General features: G+C 41.2%; 1 long non-coding RNA gene across 3 annotated transcripts in view; it reads left to right on the forward strand.

Moving 5' to 3' along the window:
- Nucleotides 1-13,731, forward strand: part of LOC128854619 (uncharacterized) — a 236,304-nt gene extending 222,573 nt beyond the window's left edge. For all 3 annotated transcript variants that reach the window (XR_008453605.1, XR_008453606.1, XR_008453609.1), the window contains 3 exons: nucleotides 7,410-7,480; nucleotides 11,655-11,873; nucleotides 12,340-13,731. This is a non-coding gene — a long non-coding RNA (uncharacterized LOC128854619). The remainder of the gene's footprint in view (nucleotides 1-7,409; nucleotides 7,481-11,654; nucleotides 11,874-12,339) is intronic.
- Nucleotides 13,732-14,113: the final 382 nt, after the last annotated feature.

Genomic DNA, 14,113 nt, shown 5'->3' on the forward strand with positions numbered 1-14,113 from the left:
CAAACAAAAGACAGAGAGATAAAGAGGACATTTGCTCCTCAACACAAAGGTGTTGTAGGGTTATTCCTAAGGAGAACAAGATGGACCTACGCCACTTTTCGACAAAAGAGCGTGGTACACAGTAGTATAACTCCATTGACCTGGCGCTTATTCTGGCACAGACAATAAGCCCTCCAGTATTTATGCCTTTTTTTGTAGCTTTGTTGGCCAGTTTAAAACTAATTTGTGTCTGTGCAGGCTAAGGCTGAAGACAGGACTTGGGTTGTGAAAGAAATGACAGACCAGAGATCGAACAACACACTTGGGTGCTCCCTACTGTCTCTGTTACCTGTATTATCCAACGCTGCATCTTCCAAGGCAGGAAGAAAGGAGGACCTCTTTGCGCCACACTGGGCCTGCCCTCATGGCTGAGCAAAGTTTTGTCTTTGCCAGAGCTCTCAATCTTTCACCTTGCACAAAACTCACTTCATGTCAGAACGATTGCTGGGATATCATTTTGGGAGTACAGACACATTGGCTTCTGTTGCTGAAGTCTACGTAAGAGCAAAAACTATGTTAAAACAAAAAACAAAACAAAGTCAGTCCTACAGTCCCCTGAAACCTTTAGTGGCTCTGAATCAAGTCTTCCATATAAACCGTCTTAAAGTTTCTGCAAGCCAAATCCTGCCTCCTTGATGCTTTTTCCCATAGGTTTTGTTGGGCTTCAGACAGTATGGCTGATTTGGAAGGCAAACTTCTTACTGATGATACTGAAGGAGGGAAGATGATTATATTGCCTTTATGGTGCAGAATAAAGGCACGCAAGGGTAGAAGGAATGTGGGGAACTGCATTTCACTGAAGCGAGAAGAGTTGCTGGAGAAACATTTCCATGGCAGCAGCTCTGTGGAATTAGCAGTATGTTTGCATAACAGTTTATCAGAATTAGAACTGCAATTCCAAAAAAAACCCCAAAAAACCAACAAACCAAACAATCCAACCCTTAATAATAATCCATGTGTTTTAAGTATGACATATTCACCTTTGTTGTCTCTTTTCCTTTCCCTCTGGAAAAATGCCTAAAGTAAACCGTATGTCACTTGCACATAGTAATACATAAAAAGACAAAATTTGTCATAAATTTTTCTCCTCCTGTTTTAGAACTTGATTCAGACCTGTAAACCGATGTATTCTTCACTACACTAGCAGTTTATTCCATTTTTAATCAGCCACATGATGCTATCCAAATATCATTTACCCTATAATCATCTTCTGTCCAGAAGCCCAAATATTTGTATCACTAGTAAGAACTCATTAAGGAGCACTCAGGGTTTTTTTTTGTCCCCTGAACACTGCCAAGTAGTTAAGTTATAATACATTCAGAGATTTGAAAGGCTGCAGTCTGAGTACTCTCCCTAGTTATAAAATTACTATTCTTGGAACTAACTATCCAGTAGTACAATTACATATTTCCAGTAACAGCAAGTCCAACCAGGTTCAAAGAGAGTATATCTGGTGATATGTAATACAACATTCTATACGGAAGTTCCTCCCTGAGGACAACTATGATCACCTTGAATCGAGTACATCAAAAATCCTTGAAGATCTGTGTTTTGCATGGTGTTGCCTGAAATGCTGCTTTTCTTAAATTCTTTTATTTAAGCAAAAAGTTAGTAGGCTTTTTATTTCACTAATAGATTGCGGCAACGTGTAAGGCAAAGCCAGGTGGCACTGAATTCTAAAACATTTGACTTAGCAGAGCTGAAGGGAAAGCCAGGAAGAGGATGTGTCATGCATGGTAATCTGGAGTTTGCACATAAGCAAATATTCTGGTACCATGGACATTTCAGATCTGAAATATATGCACAGCTTTTAGATCAAAGGATCCCTAACTGTTTTATTATGCTGATCTATCTAATAATGTTGTGCAAACTCCAAAGTACCAGTATTTGGTAAACATTCACTTACCCACCTCAGATATGGAGCAACTGCAGGAATCAATTGTAGTTACTGTCTAACAGCATGCAACAAACTGAGCTCAGATTTGTGGCAAGAGAAAAGAAATTTCTTACTCATATGAAATGACAGGACAAAGTCTTGTAGCTGATGCCCTTGCCATAGTTTTGTGTGTACGTACCTTGATGTTTCCAAAGGAGTGGAAGAGACCAACTGCCAGGTTAGGGCCAAGGTCTTGAGTCCTGCTTGGCTGTGGGAATTGTCCTTGGGGGTTGTCACGGTGGGGTGCACAAGCACCGACCCAGCACAGGGAGGCCAGAAGCAACTCAGATTTTCTTGAAGGTTTGCTGAGCTGATGACAGTAACCAGGGAAGTGAACTGAGGAAATGACCTTCAGTGGTGGGTGGGTTTGGGGAAGGGATGAAGGGGAGGGTGAAGGAGTCTGAGTGTTTGCAAGATGATGCCTCTTCACCCCAGTTCTGTCTGGTGTTGCACAGGTGGCTGTGCAGGCAGCAATGGGGACTTCAGCAATTCTGTCAGGTTTCTGTGATTTTTGGCTACAGGCAGTACACTCAAATGGCTGGAACTGAGTGTGTACACAGTGCCAAATTGTTGTTCAGGCTGGAGAGAGGTATCAGCAGAGTGGATCCAGAAATGTCACTGCTGGGTTAACCACTATTGACTATATTAACACATAAGGTGATGCAGCAAGTATCTATATGCTTACCACAGGTAAAAGACTTGGGAGGGCAGCAGACTCTGTAAATGACAGTGTAGCTTCATCTTAAAAAGGAGAGAAATGGCACGAAACTGGTAGAAGAAGAGGAGGAAACCCCCATGCCATGCTCCTTGACATCTTACTGGCTCCTCCTACTTGTATAAGGCTTACTGGTATTGCCATGCTTTTCTGGCATCTGAGTTGTGAAAGGTTTGAATTATATCCTCCTGTGATTGGCTGGAATACTGCCAATCAACCAGAAACACCATCTTTTTTTCTCTGCTGGTGGGACATCACAATTTTTCCTATGAAAAAACAAAACAAAACAAAACAAAAAGGAGTTATGCTGTTAGAAATAGGGTGATCTCTTTTCTAGGTGTGATTTCTGCTTGGTTGTCTTATCCTCCATACCAATAAGGGAGACCATTTCAGGTCTCCTTTATTTTAGTCTCTCATCAACCCAAACCATTGACCTAACATGTCTTCTGAGATAAAATGCATTATTTGATAAAGGAAAATTTGTGTCAGTATAGAAAAATAAATTGCACACTCACCAGCAAAATGGGGCCCTTAAGGATCAGGTCTCAGGTTCTGAATTTGCAAATGAGTGCTGATTCAGGTAATCCATTTTTTGACAAGCTAGTCGGCACCCCTCAGTGACACACCGAGGTCCAAAATATATCTAAAGCAGCTATGTGTTAGAATCATGCATGCATCCACCCATTTGTTTACAGAACTATCCTAAACACAAGGTCAAATCTTCACTGTAGTTTAGCTAAGATTCCAAAAAGAAAGAAAGTCCAGGATGCTTTCCTTCTCAATTTCAGTATATTATGTGTTAATTTAAAACTTTTCCACTGCTGGGGAGATCAAAAAGTGAACCTGGCTAGAGGCAAGTGGTTAAGATAAAGACTCCGAATTGTTCTGGCCCTGCAAAAAGAAAATCCTAAGCACACGGATCAACTCTACTAACAGAAAAATGAATAAGGTTCTTAAAATTCTCACAGCTATAACTGAGTCATGGCATTTTAATAACACCACTAAGAATACTATCTAATTATTCAAGGAAGAAATTCCTCAGCCTAGGCTTTCTACCAAATCTCTTCTCACCATTGCTGGAAGATTGCTCTGAAAAAGGATGGCCTTACACTGGCAGAACCCTTGTGGAAGTCTGTGGGAGTTTGCTTTCACTGTGAGCTGCAGGAAACAGTTGGTGAAAAACTAAGTCTGATGGTAAGCTCTGTCAGGCAAATGGCCAAGTCTAAGAAGAAATACAGGAACCTAAACTCTTACTAGTCTCCATGACAGGCTGTGTCTTACATTTCCTCAGGTGGTCCTGTACCTTCTTGTGTCTTTTTTTTAATGTACCAAAGTTCAAAAGCTTGCTTAATTTCACAAAGAGTAAAGAAGTCGTGTGTCTTCAAGAGCTGTGTGCAAACTGGGCAGCAGTGCAGAAAGGAAAGTCCTGGCGAGGATTGTTAAAAAGCCTGGGGGCAAGTTAAATTACCTGACATGAAGATGGGTTGTGCTGAACGCCCAGTCCTTTAGCCCTGCTGTATTGCTAGAGAGAGGATGCTGGAGCATATGCAGTGAGTGATGCCCTGCAGCTTGCTGGTTACAGTTGTGCCTGTGATGCAACAGGTACATCTGAGAGATGAACTAGTCCCAGGACAAATGGAGCTGGTGCACTGGTGGCTCTGTACAATCAGATTCCCTTACAGAGATCTAGGTGTGCCTCAGATTGAAGCATGAGCTAAGTGGTTTACTGAATTCTAGCATATGTAGCTTTGATTTAGGAGCTGACGAGCCGAACTTCTATCAGTGTCCACCACACATACAAAGTTCCTCAAGAGTTGTGCAACCTTCATAGGCTATGCTCCTTCAAGGTGTCACCACTGTCATCTTTGACTCACTGCAGCTTATTGCCAGGGACATGCATATCATGCAAGCAAATCTTCATACAGCAACTTCTTTCCTGTGCTGCTGCTTCACTACTCTACGTGGAAGTTCTTTCAGACCAACTGTGTACACTGATGTATAGAAAAACAACGCACAAGAAATGAGTCTTTCCCTGGGCAGGTACTGACAAAAGATTTGTTCGACTCCTCCACAGGTATTGAGAAGATTAGTCTTGATGGCTATTCAATCTGAGACCTACTATTGGTGAATCCCACCTTTCATGACCCACAGTGGACTTCATATTGCTTTGATACGCAGCCTCCGGGGCTGGGCCAGCAACCAGATCTCCTCACTCACAAGAGCACTGCCCAAGATAAAGTCACCAGCTTTCCCCCCCTGCCCTGGCACAGACCTTGACTTCACTTGTGGGTCCTTGGAAACAACTTTGCTGTAAACATAGCTGGACAGGCTGAGCAGAAGTTCTGCTAAAGGAAGATTTGTAAGTTCAAGCCTTGATTAGCTTCTGACTTCCAGAAGCGGATGTACTCTAAGGAGACACATAAACGTTTGTTTTCTTTATGAGAAGGTACAATATTACTTAATTCATTATAACATGTCAGGATTTCTATTAAGATGAGAAGCTTGAAGATGAATATATGCCTTTCTGAGAGAGGGAGATAAAACCCAGAAATACAACGAACCATCCCGTATGTGTAGTTACGGGGAAAAAAATAAAGACAAATCCAAACCCTACTGCACACAAGCAACAGTGATTATAGTGTTTCAAATGTTTTAAGCACAACACTTATGTCTAGGGTGACCAATTATCCATCTTTTTTATGCCTTAGGAAAAAGAAATGCATTACAATAATTGCAGGCCTTGATCAACGGTAGATGAGTCATTTAATGACAAAACTGTAGCAAAGAGTCCAAACATTGAGTCCAAAATGATCAAGTACATTTTATACTCCAGTCTTGTTTAATTATCTAGTTATGGTAACTTGCATGAAAAGCAATAGACTGTGCATATCAAGTGACTTAAACTGCAAATTTTATTTGTAACCTATGAAGATGGTGAGTATGGGTAGATCCTGACCTCTCCTGAGTGGCATTGCACTTACTGAACCCAGTTGAAGAGTGTGCCAAGAGAGTTAAAAGGATTTCAGTGAAACTTCAATGAAACTGGAGAGTCATCACACCTCAAAGGCAGAAAGAAGAGTATGTGACATTACATATGACTAGAAACTCAGTCACTCCATATTTATAACCATGCTGCACCAAACCCAGAAACAGAGCTCTGCCCTGCTCCAGAAATTAAAATGTCCAGTCATACAGTTGGTATAGAAAACACAAGCGTCCTCTGAATTTACTGTAGGGCTTTGTTTTGTTCTGCTTTTTCTCTACCTTGGTTTTCCTAGTCTTTGGTCTTCTGTGTTTGCTAAAGCTACTCAAGAACGCAGTGTCAAACAACACCCTGTTACTATTCTGCAGCTTTTGTAGGAGAAGGTGGCCTCTCAAATCATCCTAGGCTGTGATAACTACCTTCACCCACAGTGTAGGTTGCACAATAATTTCCATTACAAGAATATTTTCTCTTTTTTTTCTTTTATATTTTTTTCAAAGTTTCTTGCAACTTTGCTGAACACTCAACTCTATCAGTCAGGCTGAAGTTATCCTTGCTGGGTGTCTGTCTCAGGCCTCTTTTGTTTAATTTAAAGTGAAATAACATAAATATCACCCATTTCTAAGAACAAACTGGTGCAAAAAGTGTACATCTGCCCACACTAGAAATCTTAGCATTGAAAAGCTCTGGTGCATTCAATCCTGTGCCTTGTTTGGGTGTCAATACACAGCTGATCTGCTTTTAGAAGTGCTTTTGTCATTACTGTAGTATTTCTTGAAATCTGAAAAAAAAAATAAAAGTGTTGAACTGAAGCAGTCAGGCTGTGCCTGGTTAGAAGGAACCTAGAGTTTGGAAGCTAAATTCTGTAAAAATGTGCCAGCCTTTCACATAAAACCCAACATAGCCTATAGTGTCACAGCAGTGGCAGCAGTTGCCTGGCCTCAGGCACTAGAGAGAGGAAGGTCAGACACAGGCAGAGAGTTTTCTTCCCCAGATCCAGAACTTAGGTCTGAGTCTTGTATATGTTCAGCACATAGTTTTGAAATTCTCTAGCAAACTAGGTACTTGAGGGTTCTTAGGGTAAACATACAGAGATGAGTTTTGCTCAATTAGTAGTTTCTCCGTCATCTCAGGTGGTGAAAGGTGATGAGGAGCTGACATTCCTGTTTATCATATGTTCCAGCTACACATGATAAATTGTGTGAGGACTAAGGTGAAATTTTGGTGTTGGTGTTGTTTATTTTTCTTGTTATACTTCAGAAGCCTTATGGAGGGTAGTTCACACAACACTGGTAACATTGCAGTCATTTAGAAGCCTGGACTGTCCTTGCACAACCATGTTCAACCCCCCTTTAGGGCATAAGAATGGTGGGGAGGATATAAAGAAACAGCTGAGAAGTGATGATGTCAAGACCAGCGACTGGAGAACTACATCGGCCTCTGGAGTCTGCTCATTAAATTGTCTCCTCTGGGACTTATGACTCTTCCCTAAGAAGCTTCAAAGTATTGCCATTTTCTTTATTTCAGGCCTCTTTCTCTCAACCCCTCTCTTCCTGGTTTATGTTAATTAAAGTGTTACTACATTGTGAATAAAGAGCACATTCATAGCTAAAAGGAAGGGTTATGGCAAGATATCAGACCTTTCATCATAATATCTCTGTGTCAGAAAGAAAAGGCAAAAGTGGGGTTTTTCAGGTGCATATACTCCTTTATTTACTTTTTCCCTCTTCTGACAGGAGCTGTAGGACCAGGTCTGTGATACTGCCACAAGTTCAGAGCAGCTAAGAGACGTCTGTAGCAAGCACAGGTAACTCAGGTCTTTGCTTGGGGCAGCAGATTGCTGTGGGTTGCAAAGTAACAATTACCACAGTGCCCGCTTGGCCACTGGGAAAACTTTGGCTACTGTTGGAGCTGTTGCTGTTGCAGAAAGGGCCGAAGTCCTTGCCTGGCAGCTGCCATAAAGCCTAGTGCATGACAACAGGGTCTTAGCAGATTCATCCCCTGTTCTCCTGTTTCTTTCTTCCCTCCTGCCCTGACACCTACCTCTCCTCTCCAAGCAGTAAAGATAAGTTCGCCTGTGCTGCTTAGTTGACTTGTTCTGTAAGTGAAAATGGGGTTGCTGCTGAAGAAATAGTAGAATAAGTTCTTTGAAAAATACTTTCGTTCTTTAAAAATATTTAAGAGTTTTTCCTCTAAAATGCAGAACACTGTATCCTAGGAACAAACCACATCCCTGACTGAGGATTTGCCACTCATGAGTAGCGCACTCATATCAACCTCAAGCCATCTCATGAGTCTCACACTATAGCACATGCTCTTGAATTTTCCCCACAACACACTTAAGTAAAAAATTATGAAACATGCAGGGACAAATCATGTCAAGAAATAATATGCATCTAGCATTTTTAAAGCATATGAACAAAACCAGCAAGACAGTTTTCTGTATATTCTGGTCATATTACCTCTTAGGATAAATATTGAAAGATGGATAACACCAGTGACTTCACATATGACTTCTGTTGTGGACTGCACCAGGACTGATCATCAAGGCAAGACCAAGCTTCAGCTGCACTCAACTTAGGAAAATTTGCAGTGGGTTCATGAAACTCGAGGTGTGCATACTCGACAATGTTGCAGTGCTAGAGTAGTGGTAATACAGGATTTCTGATACCCTATTGATGTTGCTTGACTCTTAGTGTTAATGAGTTTTAAGTGGCTTAGTTATCTTAAACTTCTCTAAAAGCTTAGACTGATTTAAGCAGTTTAGCTTATAGTTGTGTCAGTCATGGTTTGTAGGGATCTCAGTTGAAGCAGTTTATGGTCAGGAAGCAGCAGGACATACAGTTCAGCTCTAGTGAATGTTCAGTATTTTATAAAGATCATAAATTCCAGGCTTTTCTCCCTGATTTTTCTTTAAATAGGAGGCTATCACACATAAAAGTAGAGGCTTTGCAGCATCAAGGTTCAGGGCAGATATGAATTGCCTAACAGTAAGGATGTTCCCAAATACTGACTCTGGAACTAAGTGTTGACCTGAAAATCTCAAATTATATTTCAGTGCTCTTTGTCACCAGTAATTTGGCATGTTGCTTATTTTTGTTTTTTGACTGGTGTCTTAGGATTTTTTCCTAGGAGCAGATTGATGAAATGATGCCTAGTTCTTAATTAGCGCTTCTCATCTGTTCGTTGAAGTAGAAGTTTGTACTACCTTTTACAATTTGAAGAAGAACAATTGACAGAATTTTAGAGGTTTACAACAGCTACGTTGTTTTCACTCTGACATAGCAAGAAGTAAGAATCAGTGCCTCTACTTACCTTTTGGGAAGGGAACTCATTGTTCTCATAAAACAATGCTGAACCGAGTCCTGAATCTAGAAGACACATCAGAGTAGCAATCTGCCTGGAAGCATTAGTGCAAGAGGTGATGGTAGGTGAGCATTCTTTGCATCAGGAAGAGGTCCAGGGCACATGGAAGAGAAAGGGCAGCAAAGACGTGGGCTGGGTAAGGAACACAGAGGCCCCCCAGGCTGGTGACACTGAGCACAAGCCCTGTGGCCGCATGTTGGAATATGCTAGCTTTGCTAATCATCATCGGTATAGCCTAGCTTTTTCCAGCACTGAATGATTATAATTATATTCCACATTAGCACTGTTTTGCTGAAAGGCTTTCTGGAGCTCAAGCTACAAAGGATGGTGGCAGCGCAGCATTTCTTTTCTGGTGCTGGAGAGGTCTGCAGCTGAGTGATTGGCCTCATATTTCTATCACAACTCCTCACTCCTGCTGAGAGTTTATTTGCTCATTGGCAGTGAGCTCCTCCAAGAATCGACTGTTCTGCCATTGATTCAGTTGGAAATGTACAAATGGACCTTAGAGAGTGAATATTTATGTCTGGAAGGTGCTTAACATGCTTGGCACACTGCTAGGAATTCTTCACTAATAATAACAGTAGTACTGTCTCTCTAGTAAAGATCTTTACAAACACAGGAGAGAAAAAAAGCAAGATGAGTAAAACACTACAGCTGTCCATTCATCCTGGGGCAGTTTCAGGAAAATCCTTCATCAAGGACAGCTTTGACCTAAAAAATCCCTCTTGCAAGTCCCACAAGCTCCAATTGGTGGGAAAATAAGGGTCTGTTTGCATTTGTGCTGAAGAGGTAATGTTTATGTGTTCCTAATTTTTAGATAATACCACAGAAACACTTAAGAGGATAAGAAATACAGCTGACTAAGGAAGAATAAGACAATGCCAGTTGTGTTCCTGTGGCCTTTAGTTTAGTTTTTAGAGCATATCAAGCATAGTCACATTAGTCATAGACACACATGATGTGTCCTTTGGGCTCTGCCTTACTTCTGTCATTTTAGAATGAGCCTGGGAATGTTCCCCTGCTCCCTTTTCACCAGTTAATCTGAGTCCTTCATCACGCTCATCACTTCGCCACTTTACATTATAAATACCTTACCAACTGCCTCGCGAGGTAAGAGACTGTTACCGTACCCATGTGATTCATGGGAAACCGAATAACAAGTGTATTATGTGGTTTATCCAAGGTTACACTGACAATGTAGACAAGTCAGTGAGTCGAATCTCCTCTCCCAAGTTGCAGCCTTTCTTTAAGGCCGCTGGACTTCAGCAAAGGATATCTGCATCCTCCTAACAGGCTTGTAAACTCACCTACTTAAAATCTTTGGAATAAAAGTACACACGGAAATCTGATCTGTTGTGTTAGATCAGAATTTAAAAAAAAGTGCACTAACTGTTTAAATTTCAAATGTTAATTGCTGCCTTTAGATAGCCACATTTTATTGCCAAAAGCTCTAGGTTGTACGTCCAAGCTTACCTGACATAAAGGTGTAATCAATTTTGGAAGAGAACGCAGTAGCAATCTTACTGCATCTAGCAATCTTGTAAGAAATCACAAACGAGCTCATAAAAAGGATAGAGAGATGATTTGTTTATTTGTAGCCTGGCTCAAGCTTTTCTAAAGAGCTAATGGGTGAGAGGGCTCAGAAATTCTAACTACCTGTTCTGTTCTGATGGTTCCTAATTGTCCCAGCAAGATCCCCAATTATAGAAAGTCATAGGAACCAAACACAGGCACAAAACACATCTCCTCATATATGGGATTACAGAACAAAAAATGGAAAGCACACTGGGAATTCAGAGAAAAAAAAAAGGTGCAGTTAATGTGAGAGAAGAAAATATAAGAGAGGTTTTTCTGCTCTGTTGTTTGAGACAATAGGGATTTAGTAAAGAATTAGTCACCATCAAAAGGTGAAGGAGTAAGGCTGCTGCCAAACAGGAAAAATATATCAGAGCTAGAATCTTCACTTGGTTGGTGATGTCAGCCTGTCTTTATAAAGCTATAAAGTCAGTGATGAGGTCAGCACAGTGCCTGGGCAACAGATAAGACTTGGCTTTCCTTCATAGACTAGCCTGGAGAAAGTAGGAGAATCAAAGCTGAGTGTGCAAAGGTGGTGGTCTCTTTAACTACCTCTCTTGCCACCAAGAAGAATGATGGAGAAAAAAACTCAAAGAGGCAGACCTGGCAGGAAAAAGTAAGGGAAGTCAAAACTAGGTCCAGAGGACAGAGGAGCCCAAGAGGAGATGAGATGATTTATCCCAGCACTGGAACAGATACTTATGAATATGAATTAGGCTGAAATAGTTGATTCTAGAATAATTCTCCAAGGCAAAGAAGGTGATCTCAGAATCAAAAGGATTTTCTAATTGAATCTTGGGCTAGGACAAGACATCAGTCCAGACTTGTTCTTAGCTTGACTTCAGCCTAGGATTGACGAGGACATTCAAAAGGTGAAAATATTTTTTAAGGGTTGTTCCAGTTCAAAGGATGATTAGAGCTTGAAATAACTTCCTAAATATAGATACAGAAGAATTACAGGTCACAAGAGTACTTTCTGTCTATTTCTGCATCCAAGACTACATAAGCTCTCTTGTTAAACCTCTGCTTTTCATTCCCAGAAACTGAATGATACATCTTGCATCTTGAAGCTGAAGTAAAGGAGAGCATCCTCCAGAAGAGTGAACTGTATTCTGCCCTCACAGCTGTTGGTCTTGCAGTCACTGGAAAAGAGAGACCGGCTTTGATGTCCATGAAGTAAATCTCCTTTCTAGCAAGGATGCTTATTAATTCTCAAAACATCCCTTGGATTCCTTTACTTTTCTCTCTAAGGACATCAGGTAGGACTTCTCTCTGAACCTCCTGGCTGAATTTTGAAGGCAGATTTATGCTCTATTTTTTGCAGATACATGTCAGCAGGTTAATGGGGAGGTATGGAGAAGAAAGGTCACACTATCTAACAGAAACCTGAGTGACAGGGACTAGTCCCACAGTGAGCTGTGAAAGATCTATGCCATGAATCACATCAAAAGAATCAAAAGCTAATGTTTACCTCCTCCTCAGTTTAAAGCTCTCAGCTGCAGAGAAACAAAGCAGAAGACAAATCAGGAATAAAATCCAGTGAGCCACATGCTGTCAAATGGTTTCACCTGCTCCTGGGAGCATGGATTGACACAGCTGTGACACAGCCCCCACCACTATCCTAATCTGAAATAAAGTACTGCATCAGAGAGACAAGGATTGCTGATAGAAGTATTGTACCAGCTAAATGAAGCTATAATAGACTATGGCTTTTTTTTTCTACAGGAGTTCCACATAGTGGAAGATTCCAAATTGCATTGGTTGACCAGTTTTATTGCATGGAGAAGGACTTTGACAAAAATAATTTCCTTTAGATCTTAGTCTGGCCAGCCAGAAAAAGTTACAGCTTATGATTTCTAAGACTCAGTCCTGTATGTGTAACACAGGGTTAACATTTTTTCCCCACCATGTCTCTGAGTTGTTCTGAGGATACACCCATTAAGAAGTAACAGAGAAAAACTACTTTCACTGCACAATGCAAGGCTACTTTGCTGGGAATAACATGGCTGTAGGACACATGCAGTATTCTCAGCTGGCCTTGGTAAACTGGCCTAGAACTTCATAGTGCTGCGGAGACCTGCAGTGTGATGCTGTGCTGAGCATACGTGGAGAGATACGCACTGTGCATTCAGTGAAGGATTCAGTTCAGTGGATTCAGAGGATACAAGGTGTGCCAATTCATGCGGAATGAGAACAGTAAGGATGGGCATGTTTGTCTATTCGATTCATGACTTTATGAGATGCTAAGTCCAATTCTAGGACCAGAGCAAACGTACCATGGCTGCATGATACACAGTGCTGAAACAGTACATACTTACTCTGCTGTGTCAAATGCTTTTTAAAGAAGTAAAGGGACGCTCTGTTCTGGCAGATTGTATATCATGCACAGCCTGCCCGCGCTTCACTGACTTCATGATGAGTCAAGTATGGTCTTTCCTTCCATAGCTAGTCCGCTGTACAAATATAATGCTTCAAAAGTGCCGTTTTGTGCGCTTTGGCTGAAAAGATTATTAAAATGCGGTTGTATGTTGGCATCTGGTCCAGATGAAATTTGTAGCAGAGTGACCCAGTAATGTGCAGGCCATGTATCAAGGATTGTAGAGTCACTGTTGAGGTTCATCATTTCCTGTGCAGAGTGTGGTATGGGTTCCTCAGACAAAACAGCTTGTGAACCTGCAGATGGAGATTATATCACAGTGCCTTACCTCAAAAAGGGAACAAGCGTTTTAGAGGCAATTCTAGTCCTAGCATTTCCTACCTGTGAGTACCCTATTTTGTGCCTCTGATAATGGGGTTTTTGTGTCATATGATTGTAAGTCTACACTTGTGAGCATTTTCCATGCAGTACTTGGATATTTTGTCTATAACTCTTTAACAGTGTGCTTTTGTGCCTTCCTTTGCACAACTCTTCCTACTGCTCTGTTTGTAATCTTTAGTGATCAGTTCTGCTATGAAACAAAGCAGCCTAAGACATGATTGCTTAAGCATCTACAATAATGAGACTAAATGTTTTGGCATTGAGGAGCTACTGTAAACAGAACTTCTTTTGTGACGGATTTCTACTGGAAGTTATTGAAATCTCATATCAGTATTTTTTGTTACGTTTTAAAATATACTGCTTGCTTTATTACCTGCATCCGATTCTCTTTGTCATTCAACAAATTAATAACACAGCTGTGTTAGAAGCCAGTTTTGCGTCTGAACTTGTGGGTGACTTTCACCAGAATGCAATTCAGTTACGTACTGCGTCAGATGCCAGGTGCTGGGGCCAACCTGGAATGAATACTGAGCTGGATTGTTACAACGCTCTTGGAAGTGGGCCCACTTTCATGCCTCTGCCAGGAAGGGATGAGCAGCCTTTCTTGCTGTGAGGCTTCTTGCTATGTCCCTAACCAGAGGCTGGTGTTGACCATTGTACAGTTAGGAGCTACAGCAGCTAAACTGATTTTCAAATGGGAGCTTGCCTTTCACACTGCAAATTGAGTGCCCTAAAAAATAA

Source organism: Cuculus canorus, chromosome 1 (genome assembly GCF_017976375.1).
Source record: "Cuculus canorus isolate bCucCan1 chromosome 1, bCucCan1.pri, whole genome shotgun sequence".
NCBI classification, from domain to species: Eukaryota; Metazoa; Chordata; class Aves; order Cuculiformes; family Cuculidae; genus Cuculus; species Cuculus canorus.